General features: G+C 48.3%; 1 protein-coding gene across 1 annotated transcript in view; it reads left to right on the top strand.

The window, feature by feature from the left end:
* SKAP1 (src kinase associated phosphoprotein 1) overlaps positions 1 to 21,192 on the top strand; it is a 61,516-nt gene that overhangs the window by 10,861 nt on the left and 29,463 nt on the right. The gene's annotated exons all lie outside the window — the stretch shown is intronic.

Genomic DNA, 21,192 nt, shown 5'->3' with positions numbered 1-21,192 from the left:
ATTGTTTGATCTGTTTGGATATTCCCTTATTTCTGTTGCCCAGTGAATATTGGGGTGTGTCCGTGTTTTTGGGGGGATTTTTGGGATTGTCAGGGAATATTGGGGTGTTTCTGTGTTTATTGGGGGATTTTGGGGCCGTCCATGGATATTTGGGGGTGTCCGGAGGTGTCACTGGATCCTGGGGGATGTCCGTGTGTCTTGGGGGGTATTTGGGGATGCCAATGGATTTTTGGGGCTGTCAGGGAATATTTGGGGTGTCCGTGTGTCGGGGGGGGTCTCTCTGTGTCTGTCAGGGGCTCTTTGGGGTTATTTCAATGATTTGGGGTTATTTCAATGATTTGGAGTTGTTTGCATGATTTGGGGTTACTCATTAGTACCTGCCCGTGGCTGTTGGGGTCTGTTCAGGTGGATTTGGGGGTTTTGGAATCAATTGGGGTCTATTTTGTGGTTTTAGGGTCTATTTTGTTATTTTTTTTTTTTGTTTTAGTGTCTGTTTGGGTTATTTCCATGTATTTAGGGTTTATTTGGGGTTATTTGGTGGGTTTGATGTCTGTTTGGGGTTGTTTGGTGTTTTCAGGTGTTATTTGGGGTTATTTGATGGTTTTAGGGTTTGTTTGGGGTTATTTGGTGTATTTAAGGTTTATTTGGGGTTACTTGGTGGTTTTAGGGTCTAATTGGGGTTATCTCGATGTATTTAGGGTTTATTTGTGGTTATTTGGTATTTTTAGCGTTTAAATGGGGTTATTTGGTGTATTTAGGGTTTATTTGGGGTTATTTGGTGTATTGAGAGTTAATTTGGGGTTATTTGGCGTTTTCAGGGTTTATTTGGGGGTCCCGCGGTCTCTCCGGGCGCGGCGGCGGCTCCGGAATTCTGCAGCGCCCCCGTGTGGGGCCGGCCGGGAACGCGCGGGGTCGGGAGCGCGCCCGGGGACGCGCATTGGGAACGGGAACGGGAACGGGAACGCGCATTGGGAACGGGTGTTGGGACCAGGCTTTGGGAAGGCGCCCGGCCAGGATCACGCACAGGCGCCGCTTCTGCCTCTCGTTTTTTCCCCAAATCCCTTCAAAGAACCCAAACCCAGCCCCCAAATCCTCCCCCAAACCCCAAATCCCCCCACAAACACATCCCAAACAAATCCCATCCACAAACTCATCCCAAATAAACCAATCCCACACCACAGACACGTCCCATCCATCGGGACTGTTTTGGGGTCGGGATTGTTGATTTGGGGTCAGGATTCATGATTTGGGCTTGGGATTGATGATCTGGGCTTGGGATTGATGATTTGGGCTCTGGATTGGAGATTTGGGTTGGGATTGATGATTTGGGGTTGAGATTGGTGATTTGGGGTTGGGATTGATTTAGGGCTGCGACTGATTTGGGGTCAGGATTGATCTAGGGTCAGGTTTCTCCCCTCACTGTGGCACCTTCCCAGCCAGGAACCCGTTGGATTTGCACAGATTTTTTGGGATTTTTCCTCATTTTCCTGGCCTGGATAATCCCAAGAACCTTCAGCAGCCCCAAGAGGTGCAGGAGGGAAGGACTGAGCTGGATTTAGGGAATTTTATCCTTTGGATCCCATTTATCCCTTGGATGCTGCTGTGGGGTCCAGGTGGTTTGACTCAGAAACCCCAGAATGGTTTGGGATGGAAAAAAACCCAAAAATCCCCCAAATCCAACCCCGTGCCGTGGACAGGGATATCTCCCACCGGAGACAACCATCCCAAATCCCCCAGACACCTCCTGATTAATTAATTAATCATTAATTCATTCATTCATTCATTCATTAATCATTTGAAGGGAGCTGCTCCACAGAGGATCAAAGCCATAAAACCCCCAAAAAATCCCCTGGAATTTGGGGGAGAAACGGGAAGTTTACTTTATCGGGGAACTGATGGCTTTTGGGATTTTTCCAGTGCTGATTTTAGGGCCGGGAGGCACCGGAAGCCAGGGAGGAGCAGATTTAGGGCAGGGGAAGTCCCGGTGCTCTCTGAACTCCCTCCAAAAGCGGGGAAGGGCTGCGGAATCCCCGATAAACACCTGATGCATGGGGTGCCATGGGGGAGCGGCCGCGGGGCCGGTGGCAGCCCTGAAAACCCTTTAAACCATTCCAAACCCCCAAAAATATCCTTGGAAATGGTTCAGAACTCTCTAAAACCTTTTAAAACAGTTCAAAACTCTCTAAAACCCTTCAAAACCTTCTAAAACCCTTTAAAATAATTTAAAATAGTTCCAAACTCTCTAAAACCCTTTAAACCCTTCCAAACCCTCAAAAATATCCTTGGAAATGTTTCAAAACTCTCTAAAACCCTTTAAAAACCTTTAAAACTCTTTAAAACCTTCAAAGCCCCTTAAAATCCTTTAAAATAGTTCTAAACTCTCTAAAACCCTTCTAAACCTGAAAAAATATCCTTGCAAATGGTTCAAAACTACCTAAAATCCTTCAGAAACATTCAAAACCCTTTCAAATATTTTAAAATCCTTCAAAACCCTCTAAAATCCTTCACAACCCTTTACAATATTTAAAAATCCTTCAAAACCCTTGGAAATATTTTAAAATCCTTCAAAACCCTTGAAAATAGTTCAAAACAAATCCCATTTCCCCCCTCCCCAATAAAACAAATCCAATTTTTTCCCCCTTCCCATATAAAAAAATCCCATTTTAATTTTTCATCCCCTGTAAACCAAATCCCATTTTTTCCCTTTTTCCTTTCCCCTCCGCTGTCCCCTGCCCTTATCCCCCCGATATTTGCATTCCCACCTCATTTAGTCTCGGGATTAATGAGCTGTTTACCCGGCTCAGATAAAACCGGGCCTAAACCCCGGCCTAACCCCAGAGCCCCATTTATCACCCTGGCCTTTGTCTGGGGCCGCTTTGGGGGAATTCCTCGGGAATTTTTGTCCCTCCCCAGGAAATCCCAGGATTTTCCCGAGCCTGGGGTGGACTTGTTCATTTTTAATTAATTTTTTATTTTGTTAAAGCTTGGTTTTGTTCCTTTTTGAGGTTTTTTGCCTCAAAGTTTTCCCCCTCCCTGAGTTTCTGCTGCAGGGAAATCGAGGTCAAATTTGGGAATTTCTTGATGGCAATTCCTGAAAAATTCCATTTGGTTTGAGGGGGAAAATTCCCTCGTCCCACTCAACCTGGGAAAATCTTGGGGAAAAACCCACGGAAAATGGAAGATTTTAATTTGGTTTTTGGATTAGAGTTGGGATAAATGAATCAAAACCCCGATCCCAGCCCCATTCCCAATCCCTGACCCCGACCTTGGGAACAGCAGCCAAGGCCAGAAAAAAAATCCCAGGGATGGGATCAGGGTTGGGTCAAGTTTAGGATCCGGCTTTTCCTTCCCATCCCCCTTTTCCCATCCCCCTTTTCATTTCCAATCCCCCTTTTCCTGCTTTTCCCTCCATCATCCCTTAGAAAACAGCCACAAAAATCCCATTTTCCAGGGAATTTTGGGCATCTTTTTTAAAAAAACTTTTTTATATAATATCCCAGATTTCCTGCTTTTCCCTTCCATCATCCTTTCTTCCAAGGAATTTTGGCTCCCGTTTTTTCTTTAATATTTATTAAATAACATCCTAAATTTTCTGCTTTTCCGTTCCATCATCCCTTAAAAACAGTTACAAAAATCCTTTTCTCCAGAGAATTTTGGGCATCTTTTTAAAAAAATATATTTAACATAATATCCCAGATTTGCTGCTTTTCCCTTTAATTATCCATTCTTCTAAGGAATTTTGGATCCCCTGTTTTAAAAAATATATTTTATATAATAGCCCAGATTTGCTGCTTTTCCTTTTAATTATCTCTTCTTCTAAGGAATTTTGATCCTCTTTTTAAAAAAATATTTTTTATATAACATCCCAGATTTTCTGCTTTTCCTTTCCATCTTCCCTTCCTCCAGGGAAATTTGAACCCCCTTTTTAAAAAAATATCCTCTAAATCATATCCCAGATTTTCTGCTTTTCCCCTCCACCATCCCTTCTTCCAAGGAATTTTAGTTCTCATTTTTTCTTAAATAATATCCCAGATTTTCTGCTTATCTCCTCCACCATTCCTTAAAAACAGCCAGAAAATCCCATTTTCCTGGGAATTTGGGGCATCTTTTTTTTTAATATTTTATATGTAATATCCCAAATTTCCTGCATTTCCCTTCCACCGTCCCTTAAAAAACAGACCACAAAAATCCCTTTTTCCAGGGAATTTTAGGCATTTTAAAAAACCCCAAAAATTATATACAATATCTCAGATTTCCTTCTTTTCCTTTCCACCATCCCACAAAAAAAAGAGGAATTTTTTGGCCATAAACTCCAGATTTGCTGGGTTGCCTCATCCCACCCCCCACGCCGCAATTCCCATTATCCCTTCGGAATATTCCGGACTTTCTTCAAGGGCTCCAGGAGCCACCTCGTGGCCACCTCGTGGCAGCTTCTGCCGAGGTGGGAGCCCCAGGAAGGGTGGAAATTCCAGCCTGGGAACGGGAACGGGATCCATCCCTCAGCAGAATCCCGGGAAAACCTCGGGGACATCAACGCTGGAAATTCTCATTATCCTCCCAAATTCACCCTGGATCGGGAAAAACACCGAGGGAAAAACATAAAAAATTCCGGAGGGAGGGTGAGGAATTAAAAGCGGGGTTTTAAAGCTGGGTAGAAACAGCAGAAGGGATTTTCGGGCGGGATTAATCAGATTATTAATAAATATTAATTGAGCCCCCGCTCCCTGCGGACATCTGTTTGCATCCATTGGGCGGCGGCTCCCGGCGGGGCTCAATGGGATTTATCTGGATTTTCTATGCATGGCTTGCTGGGAATGGAAATAAATCGGGAAGCGGCCACGCCGGGGCCGTATTGGTTTTTCCTGGGATGCCTGAACTTTTCACCCCGGGGGTCGGAGCGGTCGCGCGCTGACCCCGCTGCCCCCGGCTGGTGCGGCCGCGGCTCCGAGGGGGTCACCTTGCAGCCATGGCAACGGCGGCCATGGACCGGCCATGGAACGGCCATGGATCAGGCATGGAACAGCCATGGAACAGCCATGGAACAGTCGTGGAACAGCCATGGAACAGTCATGGATCAGCCATGGATCAGCCATGGAACGGCCATGGATCAGTCATGGAACAGCCGTGGATCAGCCGTGGATCAGCCATGGCAACGGCGGCCATGGATCAGCCACGGATGGGCCATGGATCAGCCATGGATCAGCCATGGATCAGCAGTGGATCAGTCATGGATTGGTCATGGATCAGCCATGGAACAGCCATGGATCGGCCATGGATGAACCATGGAACAGTCATGGATCGGCCAAGGATCAGCCATGGATGAGCCATGGAACAGCCATGGAACAGTCATGGATCACCCATAGAACAGCCATGGAATAGCCATGGATCAGTCATGGATTGGCCATGGTAACGGCGGCCATGGAACAGCCATGGATTGGCCAAGGATCGGCCAAGGATGGGACCGGCTGCGGGGTCTGGGCTGGGGGAGTTGGGGTTCTTCCATCTGGGAAGGGTTTTTGGGGTGTTGGGGGTCGTTCCTGGGGAGGTTTTGGTGGTTTTGGGGTAGTGGTGATGATGGTGGGGAGGGATGGGGGAAAGGGGTGGGGAAAAGAGGGAATGGGAAAGGGAAAAAAGGGATTGAGAAAGAGGAGTGGGAAAAGAGGGGATTCATTCCCATCCTGAGATTCCACAGGAGAAGCTGGAGGTTTGGGATGGAGTTCGGTGAGGAATCTGCCTCAGAACACCAAGAGAGGTCTGGGAAAGGTCAATTCCACCTTACCCTTTCCCCTTTTCCCTCTCCCTTTTCCCTTTTCCCATTTCCATTTCCCTTCCCCTTCCCTTTTTCCTTTTCCCCTTTCCCCTTTTCCCCTTTTCCCCTTTTCCCCTTTTTCCTTTTCCCCTTTCCCCTTTCCTCTTTCCCCTTTCCCCTTTCCCCTTTCCCCTTTTCCCTTTTTCCCCTTTTTCCTCTCCCTTTTCCCATTTCCATTTCCCTTCCCTTTTTCCTTTTCCCTTTCCCCTTTTCCCCTTTTCCCCTTTTCCCCTTTTCCCCTTTTCCCCTTTTCCCCTTTTCCCCTTTTCCCCATTCCTCCTTTCCCTTTTCCCCCTTTTCCCCCTTTTTCCCTTTTCCCCCTTTTCCCCTTTCCCCCCTTTTTCCCTTTTCCCCCTTTCCCTTTTTCCCTTTGGGGTGACCCCAGCTCCCCCCTATCCCAGACCTGGCCTCATTCCCCATTTTTGACCTTGGGGGATTCCCAGGGGAATTGCCGGGGTTATTTTGGGACCGGGGCCGTGCCCTGTCCCTGTCCGTGTCCACAAAGGGATTTCCCTCACTCCCACACCTGCCCCATTGTTTTCCCGGGTTTTGGTGTCCAAAGGGCCTGGATGGAAATTCCAGCGGCCGGGAGCAGCTGTGGAAGCGCTCAGCCCGCTCCGAACAATGGGAATGCAAATCCGGCCAAAGGCCTCGGGCAGGCTCCTCACCCATCCCAGCCTGGGGCTCAAACTGGGACCTCTGGGTCCGTGGTGGGGCCTTTGGGGATGGGAGGAGGAGGAGGAGGAGGCTGAGGATCAGGATGAAGGTCAGGATGAAGATCAGGGTCAGGGTGAGGATCAGGGTGAGGATGAGGAGGGGGAGGAGGAGGAAGAGGAGGCAGCTGAGGGTCAGGATCAGGGTGAGGATCAGGATGAGGTCGACGATCAAGGTGAGGATGAAGATCAGGACCAAGGTGACGATGAGGATCAAGGTGAAGATGAAGATCAGGATCAGGATGAGGCTGAGGAGGTTGAGGATCAGGGTCAGGATGAAGATCAGGATGAGGAGGAGGAGGAGGAAGAGGAGGCAGCTGAGGATCAGGATCGGGGTGAAGATGAGGATGAGGATGAGGATGAGGATGAGGATGAAGATGAGGGTGAGGATGAGCCAGAGCTGGGCTCCATCTCCACCATCCCCGACCCTGCAGGGATCTAGATCTCTCCCCTGTTCCCGCACATTTCTCCCAACCCTTTCCCTATTTCCCACCAGCTCCTGCCTCACCCAAACACGAAAATCCCAAATTTCCCCCGGCACTGGGACCCCGCGGGTGAAACCAGCCTGGGTGAAACGAGCGCGGCTCCGCGATCCCAGCCGCGTTTGCCGGGCGGGAAGGGGGAGAGGAGCGGGAGCGGGAGCCCAGCCGCGCTCCCCGAGCTGTTTGCAGAGCCCTCGGAAAAAGGGAAAACAATGCGATTAATTTTCTGCAGCGCAATCATGCAGAGATTTAATAAGCAGCCAAAGGTAGGATCCATCTGTAAGGAACGCGCCGCCTGCTCCATTACTCCTCTCCTGCCATTTTTTTTCCTTCCCAAACCTTAATTAATTGAGGGGAAAAAAAAAAAAGAGAGAGAGAAAAAAAAAAAAAGAGGGAATTGTTTATTAAAGTGGGAACAGGCTCTCGGCTCTGTCTCTGCGCAGCTCTGGTTCAAAAGTTCACCCAATTCCCCCAAGGCTCGTCCGTGTGTGTGTTTGGAATCGGGGCCGTGCCTGCGCCTCTCCCTCATTCCCAGATTTCCTCGCTTCCCTGCTCCCGCACGCATTCCCAAAAAGGTGCCGCGCCTTAAAAAAAACCCTAAAAATTAATTTTGGGGTTGTTTTATTCCCTCTGGAATGTTCTGTGGGGGAGATTTTTCTTCTTTCTCTCCCTGCTCGTCCTTTATCCAGCTTGGATTGGGAAGGGAAAGGCGATTCCGGAGCAGGGCTGGAATGGGATAAACGGGAAGGGATGGGGGCGGAATCCACAGGTGGGTCCGGGTGGGAAGCGCCGACCACAGAAGGGTTGGGAATGTGGGATACCCGTGGGGAATGTGGGAATTTGGGATACCCATGGGAAATGTGGGAATTTGGGATACCCATGGTCAGTGTGTGGCCAAGAGAGGATTTCCGTGGAAAGCAGAGGGTTGGGAATGTGGGATATCTGTGGGATATCAGCTCCAGAATTCCCTCTGGGAATTTTCCTGCCTCAATGTTGCCCTCTCCTTGAATCCCCGGCTCGCTCCATCCTCCCTCCCTGGATGTTCTTGGAATTCTGCTGTCTCTGCCCAAAATAAGTGGGAGATTTTTTGGGCTGTGGCCATGGAGGAATCAGTGTTAATGTGCCAAAACTCCCTGGTTTTGCTCCTGGTAAAGTTCCAGGCTGGGATCCCTGGCTCAGCCCCTCCTGGCCTGGCTGTATCTGTTTGTCCTGGCCAGGTCACCCTGTCCGGGCTGTGTCCATTTGTCCTGGCCAGGTCACTCTGACCAGGTCACTCTGTCCGGGCTGCCCCACTGCCCTCCCACTCCTCCTTCCCTCCATTCCATGTTTTTCCTGCTTTTTTTCCCTCTGATCCCCTGAAGTCAGGCAGGATCACGGCCTGGGAAACCCGGAGCTGGAAGGAGGGGCTTGGGGTGGGTCAGGTGAACATTCCAGAACCCTGGAATGGTTTGGGGTGGAAAGTACACATTAAACCCCATCCAGTCCCATCCGGGGACAATTCCCGTTATCCCCGGCTGGGACAATTCCAGGGATGGGACCATTCCAGGGATGGGACAGCCCCGGATCCCCTGGGAATTCCATCCCTGACGGGAGCCCCACCACGAGGAGCAGCTCGTCCAAGGACACGAATCCAGGAGCGGGAGAAGGAGCTGGGGTTTTCCATGGAATCCCCGATCTCGTTTGTCCCAGGACAGGGAGGATCTGTCCCTTTCCACCCGCCACAGAAACGCTCGGGAAACTCAGGGCTGGGCGAGGAAAAACCTTGGAGAACAGGAAGGAGGGGAGGGGAAAAGCCAAAAAATGACACAGGGATTTCCTGAGGGGGATCTGGGTCTTCTGAGTCCCCTCGGTGCCACCTCTGTGGGACCAGTGTGGGGACAAACTGGGGACAAGTCACCATGGCCCCACCAGCGCCATTAAATTGACTTAATCAGGACTTTCCAGGTTTGATTTCCTGGTTTTCTCTGGGATCTGGGGCTCCTTTAAATGGCAATCGAGGCAGGATTTGGGGTCTCAGCCAAGGCCTCGGCACAGCTGGCGCTGCCTGGGATTATCCCAAATAAAAATTGCAGCTGGATTTTATCCTCCACCTGGATTTTGGAGCGGGGGAACGGGCGATTTCATTTTCCCAATAAATTTAAAAAGAATTTGTGGAATAGCTGCCGCTGCTGGAGCGGAATGGGGCCGTGCAGATGTCTGTGCTCAGCTTTATAACCACCCTCTCGAATTCCCGGAGTTTTCCAAAGATTCCTGCCCTGCCCGCCGTGCCAGGCATTGAGGAACCCGTGAGATTTCTGCTTTTTTAACGGTCTCGCCTCGCTCGGATTCAGGTTTCCTGCTCTTTCCCACAGCCAGGAGGACGAGGAATTTGCCAGGAGCGTGAACTGAAAGTTGAGAGTCTCCTGTGGCTGTGTCACTGCAGTTGTTGGGATTCCTGGGATACTCGGAATACAACATCCCCGAAAAGCTGGCGGGAGCTGCCGGGAAGGTCACGCATCCAGCAGCAGCAGGAACGCGGAGTTTTCAGGAGAAAACCCCCCAGTTTTCCCTTGGAAACCTCCTCTAAATCTCAGAGGGTTCCAAGGAGAAGTTGAGGACTGGAGGGGGTGGGGAAGAGAAGAAATTTGGGATTTGTAGCTGGAGGAGGAGTGGGGATGTCCCAAAAAGACCTCTCTGTTTCCTGCCCGTGGGGGGATTTAAGGGATGTGAGGATGTGGCACTTGGGGACGTGGCAGGGGTGGCACGGGTCCCAGAGCAGCTGGGGCTGCCCCTGGATCCCTGGCCAGGCTGGACACTGGGCTGGGAGCACCTGGGACAGTGGGAGGTGTTCTGGGTGGGTTTGAAGGTCCCTTCCCACCCAAACCCTTCCACGATTCCACGGCAGCGCTGGGTTGAAGGTTGGACTTGATCTTGGAGGTTTTTTCCAACCTCCTCAGCAACTCTGGGATTCCATGAGGGGACATCTGGGAGGGACGTGTCCAGTTCCAGAGCTGAGCCCATGGTGGTTCCAGAACCAAGCCCATGGTGGGTCCAAAACCGAGCCCTGGTGGTTCCAGAACCGAATCCATGGTGATTTTAGACCTGACCCCGTCCAGTCCCAGCCATGACCCTGCTGCGATTCCAGAACCAAGCTCAAGGTCATTTGAGACCTGACCCTCTGTCCCTGTCCCAGCTGTGACCCCAGTGCAGTTCCAGACCCCAAACTTGGTGATTTCACACCTGACCTGTCCCAGCCATGACCCCAGCGCAGATCCAGACCCGAACCCAGGATGATTTCACACCTGATCCTGTCCCTGTCCCATCCGTGACCCTGGTGCAGTTCCAGACCCAAATCATGATGATTTTACACCAACCCATGATGATTTTACACCAACCCATGGTGATTTTACACCAACCCAGGATGATTTCACACCTGACCCTGTCCCAGCCATGACCCCAGTGCAGTTTTAGACCCAAACCCAGGATGATTTCACACCTGACCCTGTCCCAGCCGTGACCCCGGTGCAGTTCCAGACCCGAACCATGGTGATTTTACACCAACCCATGGTGATTTCACACCTGACCCTGTCCCTGTCCCAGCCGTGACCCCGCTGTGGTTCCAGCGCGTGGCCGGCGGCGCCGGCGCTGGGCCGGGGGGCGCGGGGGGGACGCAGCAGCAGCAGCAGCAGCAGCAGCAGCAGAAGAAGAAGGATCTGCGGCCGGTGGCTGCAATCATCCCGCTGCTGTCTGCTCCCAGACTGATGGCAGAGCCCGCCGAGGCGGGGAGTTCAACCAGAGGTTATCTTTCCCAGGTACCATCTCGCCCAACGAGAATTTGATTTTTTTCTTTTTTTTTTTCCCCTCTCCAGGACTTTACTCCATTAGATTAATGAAATTTCAATGAGAGCCCGGCGCCCCCTGAAGCTTTGTTAACAAAACAAATGGGGGTTCGGGAGGTGTGACAGCTCGCGAGGAGAGTTACGAGAAGGTGAATACATCCTCGCAATCCACTCAGCCCCGCCGCACATTGATCTCTATTTAAAGCCCCAATCGGATTTTTGTTAATTATAAATGATTGATCTGCAGCTCTCTCCCCACTCCCAGCGCCGCCCGCCCTTCTCGTCTTCCATGTGGCTTTTTCCACCCCCTTCTCCTCTTTCCCCGAGCCCCCCAACGCACTCGGAACTTCTTTGCATGCTGCATGTGGAGCGTTTTTGTTTTCGGAGACAGCCCTGGAAGGCAAATTGCAGCTGGGCCCGCGGCAGAGCCGGCGCTGTCAGCGCTTCCATCGCCGGCTCCGTGTTTTTCATGGCTTATCAGCTCCGCGGCCAAATGAACTCCGAGCCCGGCGCCTTTTACAGGTTTAGCACAAAAAAAAAAAAAAAAACAACCCACACACCAACAAAAAGAAAGGAAATAAATGGAGAAGAAAGGGAGAGAAAGGCAAAGAAAGGGCTCGGAGACAAAGTGAGGCGCAGTGATTAAAGCAGGGAAATTGGGTTTGGTTTCCAGGAGGGTTGGGGAGCTGGGAAATTGAGGAGCCGTCCTTAAATCATCCTTTAAATGTGGGGTTTTCCAGGGGTCAGGGTGGCCGTGTTCCTGCGTGCTCTGGGGATGGGATCTGGGGGAAGGTGAAGGTCCAGAGCCTCCGGTACCTCCCTGGATCTTCCTTCAGCTCTGGTTTTATCCCAGTTTGGAACTGGGATCGGTCGGAGCTGGAAACGGAGCCGTCCTTAAACCCCTGTTCAAATGTGGGGTTTTAGCAGGGTCAGGGTGGTTGTGTTCACACTGGGAAAGGGATCCAGGGGAAAAATGAGGATCCGGGGAAAAATGAGGATCCAGAGCCTTTGATTCCTGCCTGGAATCGATCCCGAACTCTTGGCTCTCGTTCCATCCCGGTGAAGTCGCTCAAGGCTGGAGCAGGAGGTTGGAACCGGAATCTGTCGGAGCTGGGAAGTTCAGGAGCTGCCCTTAAACTGAGGTTTTAAACCTGGGATTTTCTCAGGGTCAGGTGGTCGTGTTCCTGCACACTCTGGGAACGGGATCCAGGGGACGATGGGGATCCAGAGCCTTTGATTTCCTTCCGGGATTGATCCTGAACTCTTCCTTCAACTCCAATTTTATCCCGGTGAGGTTGCTCAGATTTGGGCAAATCCCAGAGAGCAGCTCCAGCTCCGATCCCTTTAAAATCCATTTATTGGTGCTTTTGGAGATCTCTGGGGGGCCTGGATTGGCCAGGACTGCCCGGTCCAGTGGCCACCAGTGGCCCAAGAGTGGCCTGGTCCTTCCTGGTGCCTCCATGGAACTTCTGGAGCTCCATAAATCTGGCAGATGCCAGTTCCGCTTCCAAGGCAGGACAGAAATGGGACATTTCCATCTCCAAATCTTTGATTATTTGAATTTTTGTGGCTTTCTGGAGTTCCTTGGGTTGAGGAGGGGGTGGTTGGTTCTCCTTGCTCGGGTGGTTCTTCCAAGATCTTTGGCTGATCCCGGTGAATCCCATCCCACTTGGGATGTCCTGTGAGAAAACTGGAGAATTCCAGATAATTCAGAATTTATCCCATGCCTGAATTCCCAAGTCATCTTTAGGGTCATCTGGGTGAATTTTGGGGTTTTTTTGATAATTTCAACTGCTTTAGAACCACCCCCAAAATCCTAAAACCAAACAAAAAAAAAACCCAGTGAGGAAAAGAGGGCAGATGATGCAGTTTTGGCCTTTTTCCTTGAAAATCCACCCCAAATCCCAATGTTTTTCCTCAAACCTTCCCAAAATTTATCAGTAACTCATCCTGTGTGGAGCTCCACCAACCCCATTGGTTTTAATCCAATTTTTGGAGTTGAGATCTATCCCTTCCTATTTCCAGGTTTGGATCAAAATTCCAGGAAAATCATGGAAAGCTACAAAAAGTGCTGGAAGTTCAATCTGGAATTAGGAGCTAAATTCTGCCAAATTCAGCCAAAAAAGGGAGTTCTCTCCTTCCAAAGGGGCTTTTCCAAGCACTCCAAAAATCCGTGAAAAATCGGATATCTACAAAAAAAAGTTTTGTGGTCAGCACCGAGGTGGGGGGGAAAAAAGCAGGTTTTCGGTGAATTATGGAGTCTGTCGGATTCCAAGGATAAAAAAAACCAAACAGGAGTTGATTTTCCGAGATATTTTAATCCCTTTTCCCGTTGTCTTCGGGAACGGCCCTAACGGATGATTTTCATTAGCGGGGCCGGAATTTATGGGGTCCCAGCGGGTTCTCCCAAGGTTAAATAATTTAAAGGAATAAACCCCTTATCCGATGTAATCGAGCTAATGAAGGATATCGGATATTTCCACGCCAGGGGAGAGAGGGATGAAAAAAAAAACACAAAAAAATGGGATTTGGGAAGCACAAATCTCGGCGTAAACATGGGGTTTCCAAAGGCGGAATTACGGCGGGATATCGCGGGGCGGCACCGCGGCCATAAATAAAAAATCAATTCTTAATGATGAGGGCGCCTTGTTCGGGAGCATTCCCGGGGTTAAACGGGAGCAGGGAAGGAAGGGGAAAAGCGGGAGAGGCGGGGAGGGGCAGGGGGTGTTAATTTGATTTACGGGGATGCGATTCCTCAACGGAATCTCCACGGAATAATTGTTATTATATCTCTGCTGCCAGATGGCTCCCGGTGTAAACAGCCAGCGACAACTCCGGTGTCGGCCCCTTCCCTCCCCTCATCTGAGGAAAAAAATTCCCTTTCTCCCCATCAATTGATGGCGAAAATAAATAAATCTGATTTTTCCCGCTTATCTTCATCTTCCCCCCGCTTTTCAACTCCAGCTTGCTCCCTGTTTTATTTTTTTTTTTTTATGGTTTTAATTTTTTTTAAAATCAAAATTATTTTTTTAATGGCAAAAACCCAAAAAGAAATTCGAGCTGGAAAATGAAAATCAAAATGATTTTTTGAATGATAAAAAACCCAAAAAGAAATCTGGGCTGGGAAATAAAAACCAAAAGGATTTTTTAAATGGTAAAAAAAAAAAAAAAAAACAAAATCCAGGCTGGGAAATGTTTCCAAGGAAAAGTTTTAGAGCAGGAATTTCAGAGCAGGGAATAAAAAAGGGTATAAAAGGGAATAAAAAAGGGTATAAAAGGGAATAAAAAGGAATCAGCTGCTGCTCGGGTTGGTTTTACTCTTTTACGGTGACAGATGTTCCCAAAAAGTCCTTTCAGCCTCAGAGCTGCGGAGATTTTTCCCTTTTGTCGGAGTTGAAAAAGGTTGGAAGGGAAAAAGTGGGATTGTAAAAAAATCCATGGAAATGGTTGGGAAATTCAGGGAGGCCGGATTTAAATCAGGGTTTGGATATTCCTGGGTTTTGAAACACCCTGGGATTTACTGAAAGCATTTGGAAGGACTTATTTTATTTTATTTTTGCTTTATGATGTCTATTTTATTTTATTTTATTTTATTTTATTTTATTTTATTTCATTTAATTTCATTTCATTTCATTTCATTTCATTTCATTTCAATTTATTTTATTTTATTATATTTTATTTTATTTTATTTTATTTTATTTTATTTTATTTTATTTTATTTTATTTTATTTTATTTTATTTTATTTTATTTTATTTTATTTTATTTTATTTTATTTTATTTTATTTTATTTTATTTTATTTTATTTTTAATTCATTTTATCTTATTTCATTTTATTCTATTTTGACTTTATTTTACTTTATTTCACTTTATTTTATTTTAATATTTTCCCCTTCCCACTGTTTTTCCCATGCTCCAAAACATTTCCTTGCACCCCAGAACCAATTCCCAGCTTTTTCCCCCGTCTCAGATATCCAGAATAATTCCCATCCCCGTCTCCCCTTCCACCTTCCCGACTCCAGGAATAAATGAATTTAAAATTCCAGTTCTGCTCTGAGGGAGGGAATTCTGGGACAGCTGAAAAACTTCTCCTTATTCCAAGGGGACACCTGTAGCCAGGAATGATGAGCATGGAATATTTAATTTTTATGGAATATTTGACTTTTATAGAATATCTGATTTTTATGGAATACTTGTTTTTTATTGAATATTTGATTTTCATGGAATGGGAATTTTGGGGCATCCTGGCCAAAGGGATCCGTGGAGGATCCTGATATCCTGGCCCATTGAGAGTTCTTTGCTCCCATCACTTTTCCCTGGATTTGTGGATGTTCCAAAGAGTTCGGGGTTGGAGAAGGGCAGGCAGGGCTGGAGATGGAGGCAGAATTTTGGGAAAGCGCTGGCTCAGGTCTGACCCTGAATTCCAGGGATTCTGGGATTCCAGGGATTCAGGGATTTTGGAATTCCAGGGACTCAGAGATTCTGGAATTCAGGGATTCTGGGTGATGGAGTTTCTGGTGAGGCCGAGGCCTCTTCCCCATCCCCACACGAAATCTAGGAATTTTGTTTTTCCAATTTTCCTCCCTTTTCCCAACAAACCCCACATTTCCAGGGACCTCCCTCAATCCCATCCCTTCGTTTTCCCATTTCCCATTTCCCGTGTCGCGCCTCACTCCCGGCGACCTTGGAGCGGCAAATTCCGGATGGAGCCGCAGAATTCCGGCTCCTTCTCAGCGGATCCTTCCCGAGGCGGCTCCCAAACAACCCCGAGAGCGGCTCCTGGGAATTTTCCGAGGTTTCCGGGGGGGGTCTGGTTAAAGATTAACCGCGTCCCCACATTCCTCGGGCCCGGAATCGTGATGGATTTCCCCAGGTGCGCCGCGCCCGCCCAGGTGGAACGGGAGCGCCGGGCCGTGGTGACATTCCTGGCCCTCTCCGGGGGTCATTCCGTGGCCTCCATCCCGATTTTCCGTGCTCCCTGCCCCGCTGGAATTTGTTTATCCCTGTGGGGATCTCGGGGGGGGGAATGCTGGCTTGGATTCCTGCCCGGAATTCCGGGATTTTGGCTTTTATCTGGATTTTCAGGGGGTTTTGGGCGCCGTCGTCACTTTGATTTTTCCGCCTCTGATTTGGGAGGAATTCCATAGTTTTGGTTTTTATCCGGATTTTCAGGGAGGTTTTGGCACCATCACTGCTTTGATTTTTTTACCTCTTGGCCGGTTTGGGGTGAATTCCATGGATTTGGATTTCCATGGTTGAATTTCCTTGGATTTCTGTGCAATTCCAAGAGAAAAGGGAAGGAATAAATCCCCTGGATGGACACAGGGATCCTTTGGGAGCTCAAATACCCCAGCCCTGGGAAAGCTTTGGATTGGGGTCCATCCACAGATATCCAACCCCACCTTGGAGTTCCAAACATTTGGGATTTAGGGGTGCTCCAGCACCCGGGAAAACCTCTTTGGATTGGGTTTTTTCCCATAAAAATCATCTTTCCAGCAAAAATATCCAGGTTTTTCCATTCAAAATTCATCCAAGGAAAGCTTTTCCCAGGGAACTGTTGGGATGACCCCAGGTTTTAACCTTTGATCCGGGCCCGTTGTTGGAATTTTGATTTATTGATTAATTTTATTCCAAATCCCAGCATTTTAAATTAAAATAAAAATTCCCAACTATAGCAAAACTCCATTTTTCCCCCTTTGGCCAGAAAATTCACTTCTTTTTTTTTCCCCTTAAAAATAAGAAGGGAAAATGGATTTTTGTGGCACGGATTAATGTCAGGAATAAAAGCCGGAGAGGGAAGGGGGCGGATGTTTCATTTCCCGCCGGGTCACAGTGCAGGAGCTTGGAATTCCTTCATCCGGAATATTCCCGGATCGATGGCAAAAGTCCCTTTTTTGGGACCTCTGCCTTGATTTACTCCGGAATTGCTTTTCCCGACCAATCCCGGGATTTTATTGCCCGTTTTCCCCCACCTTTGGCATTCCCGGGGCATTCCCACATTTTTCTCCTTTTCCTCAGGGATTTCTGGGGCTCCTTCCAGAGAATTCCAGGGCTGGGCCAGTTCAAATCCCATCCCAGAAGCAGATTCCCGGCAAAGCCTGGGAATGGGGTTCCAGGGGAATTTTGGGATGGGAAAAAAGAGATTTTAGGCTGGAAAAAAGGGATTTAGAGTCAGAATTAGGGGGAAATGGGAATTCAGGAAAAATCCCTTCCTGGCAAAGCCCAGGAATGGGGTCCAAGGGGAATTTTGGGATGGAGAAGAGGTTCCAGGCTGGAAAAGAAGAATTTCCATTGGGAATTTGGGAGGAATTCCTCCCTGGGAGGGTGGAGAGGGGCTGGGATGGATTTCCAGGGGAATTCCAGGATTCCACATCCCTGGGAGTGCCCAAGGCCAGGTGGGAGCAATCCGGGATAAAGGAGGGGTGGGAATGGGATGAGCCTTGAGCTGCCTTTATCCCAAACTATTCTGGGACTTTCTGAGGAGATTTTGAAGGAGAATCCTAAAACTTCCCAATCCTCTTCACAGGAGGACAGGATTGGAGCCTTTTCCATGGATTTTTATGGGAATATTTAAGGACATTTAAGTAGGGATACTTGGGAATATTTAGTATTATTTAAATCGGGATATTTGGGAATATTTAGGGATATTTAAATCAGGATATTCAGAAATATTTAGGGATATTTAAATTGGGATACTTAGGAAAATTTAGGAATATTTAAAAATGAATACTTAAGGATATTTTATTAAGGGCATTCAGGAATATTTAGGAATATTTATAATGGGATATTTGGGGGTATTTAAGTTTGGATATTTAGAGATATTTAGGAATATTTCTGTAGTAATATTAGGGAATATTTAGGGATGTTCACCAACATTTGGGGATATTTAAATACAGGTATTTTGAGATATTTAAGGACATTTATACAGGGATATTTGGGAATATTTAGGAATATTTAAATCAGGATTTTTAACATTTATTTGGGAAAACCCCAAATCCAGCAGTGGGAAACAGAAGCAGATCCGAGATCTCCCTCTTCCCTTTTATCCTGAGCTCCGCATCCTCTTTTCCCCTTTATTTCCAGGATTCTCCCGGAATTCTCCCAGGAATCCGGGGGCTGTGTGAAAGAGGAGCTGTCCCTTTTTCCCAGGATGAATTCCCGGCACCCGGGGCAGGGTCAGGGATGCTTCAGGGATCCGTTTTCCAAGGGAAAAAAATGGGAATGCTGTAAAAAAGGACGGATGGTGCCGGTGTCCGTCGGGCGAGGTCATTCCGCGGTCAAATCCAGGCCATTCCCGCCTGGAGTTCACGGCCTCGGCTTTTATTGGGAATTCTAGGAAGGATTGGGAAGGCTGCGGGTTTTCCCTTGGCAACTGCACGGGGCTGGAGCTCCCAGCGCGGCTTGGGGGGAATTTGGGAATGCTGGGGAGGGTTTTAAGGGAAAATCTGTCAAACATGTGGAAATGGGAAGGGAACAACAAAAAGGGTTCAGTTTGGGGCAGGGAGAGGGATTTTCCAACCCCCATCCCACAGGATTTTCCAGCCCTGATCCCACAGGAATGATTAATTCCCGTTAAAAATAATCAAGGAATAAATCCAGTAAAAAACTGGAAAATTTCAGCTTTTCCTCTTCTTTTCCAGAGGAAGTTTGAAGGGAAAGGGTTTTATGGGAAAGGTGAACACAGGGAGAAATCTCATCCCGGATTTGGGAAAGGAGGCAGATTCGGGGTGGGAAAAACCCAGGATTTTGTTTTCTGGGAAGAGCTGGAGTGGGGTTTTCCTGGAATTCTGTTATCTTCAGGATTTGGGATTCTAAAGGTGCCTTGGGAGTTCTTAAACCTTTGGGATTCTGAAGCTCCCAAGACCCTCAGGAATTCCTGAACCTTCAGGATTTGGGATTTCCCAAGATTGCTGGGAATTCTTAAACCCTCGGGATTTGGGATTCTGAAGATGCTGGGATCCTCAGGAATTCTTGAACCCTCAGGATTTGGGATTCTCTCCCTAAAAATTCCATGTATTTTTTGCATCCCTGCTTCAGGATCCGGAATTTCCTGCTCATTTTCCCCTCTTCCCATCCCTGCATCCCTCAATCCCAGTGCTATCAATGTTTTTCCCAGGTCTATCCCAGCAATTTTGATGCTGTTGGATCCCACTTGGGAGTTTTCCTGGAATTCCCGAGCTCTGGATTCTCCTCCCGACTCATCCCTCTGGATTGGGATTGGGAATAACCAATCCTGGGTCTGGGCCGAATCCTTGGGAAAGGCTTTTCCCGGTTTTTCCCTGCCTCCGGAATGGGCAGGGAAAAACCAAATCCTGAAGAGAAGTCCGGGGATGAATTCCCGGTTTTCCAGCTAAGGGCAGAGAAGGGTCAGGAATTCCAGGCCGGGATCCGGCACCGGGAACACCGGGAAAAGCCCCGGGAGAGGGGGAGGAGGCAACGCAGATCCCAAAAGCACGGCAGGAGCAGGGAATGCCACCCCTGGGAATTCCCATTCCTGGGAATGAGGGTTCGAGGAGGGACCAGGGAGTTATTCCCAAGGTTTTTCATTTCCTTGGAATATCGGAGCAGGAATGGCTTTTCCTGCAGGATTTCTCCCTGTGGATCCTTGGATTTGTGGGGTTTTCCAAGGGGGCCTTTGGAAAAACAGAAGAATTCTGGAATGGGAGGGAATTGGAGGCTCCACTTGGAATTTTCGAGGCGCAATCCCTGCTCCATCATTTTCTGGGAATGCGATGAAGCCGCGGCACATCCAATTCTCATTCCAGGATTTTCTCAGGGATTGGCTCCATCCCTGCCCCGCTGAGGGATTTTTTGGTGTCGGTGTATCCATGGAAGGGGAGAATTCCCGGTGTTTTTTGGGGGGTTCATTCCCGGCCCTTCTCCTCTTCCCGCTTTGGAGATTTCCAGCTGGGAATGTTCTCCGGGAAATGGCGCCACTGCCCCCTGCCTGCGGAGCCGGGAGGGACCGGGATACGGGATTTGGGATGCGGGATGAGGGATACAGGATTTGGGATATGGAATCTGGGATACGGGATTTGGGATACGGGATTTGGGATATGGGATTTGGGATACGGGATTTGGGATAAGGGATGTGGGATACGGGATTTGGATACAGGACTGGGATACAGGATTTGGGATAAGGGATGTGGGATTTGGGATATGGAATTTGGGATAAGGGATGTGGGATACGGGATTTGGGATAAGGGATGTGGGATACAGGATTTGGGATAAGGGATGTGGGATTTGGGATACGGGATTTGGGATATGGAATTTGGGATACGGGATTCGGGATTCGGGATATGGGACTGGGATAGAGGATTTGGGATAAGGGATTTGGGATTTGGGATCTGGGGTTTTTCGCAGATCCAGATGGGCTGGGAAGGGAATAAGGAAGTGCTCGAATTCCAAGCATGGAATGAGCCGGGAATTTTTCAGCACCTGGAATTTCTTGGATCCTCCAGGCTTAAAAAAAAAAAAAAAAAAAAGGAATTTCTGGGATAAAGGTTTTCTTCCCTGCTCCAAACCCTCTGGAAAAGGTGGATTTGGGATAATCCCAGGGATCAGTGGGTTATTGGAAATTCAGGGAGCTTGGAATACGATCCAAATAATCCCAAGGAGAATTTGGAGTGGCATCTGATCCTATGGAAAATCCAGGATGGATGGTACGTGGGAAAAATGTGGGATAAGGGGATTTAACATCCAGAAAAATCCGAGGTTTCAGTATTTTAATTTTGGATGATTCGGGATGAGGCTGCAATCCCCGGGAGCATCGGATCCCGGGAATTTGGGGAGTGAGGATGGGCTGGAGATGGAGATCCTGTTTCTCTTTGGAAATGCCAGGGAAAAGCAGCTCCTGTTGCAATCCCAAGGCTGGGAAATAATTAGGGAATAATGCAAAAAACGCAGGATTTGAAGTGGGAAAACCAACCTGGAACACTGATTGATTGATTGACTGATTAATTAATTAATTAATTCCGAGCTCTGCTCCCAGTTAACACCTCCGGAATTAATGGAGTCGCACGGGAGCGGGAATCACCGGCATAATTTTATTAGGAATAATCAGCAATGCATAACATCTTCAACTCCCTATCAACATTCCTGATTTTTCCACCCACACCTCCCATTCTGCACCTGAACATCGGAACAACTCCTGGATTTCCCCACCATTTTTCCATAATTTTCCCACCATTTTTCCACCTTTCTCCAGGTGGAAAAAGCCGCCATTCCTGAAAATCCGGAGTTGGTTTTCTGAGCAGGGAAGGATTTCCATGGAGTGGGACCCAGGAATCCAACACATTTTCAATTCCCTATCAACATTCCCAATTTTTCCACCGACACCTCCCATTCTGCACCTGCACATGGGAACAACTCC

This window comes from Ammospiza nelsoni, chromosome 26, assembly GCF_027579445.1.
Source record: "Ammospiza nelsoni isolate bAmmNel1 chromosome 26, bAmmNel1.pri, whole genome shotgun sequence".
NCBI lineage: Eukaryota > Metazoa > Chordata > Aves > Passeriformes > Passerellidae > Ammospiza > Ammospiza nelsoni.
This window is presented reverse-complemented; position numbering and strand designations above follow the sequence as displayed.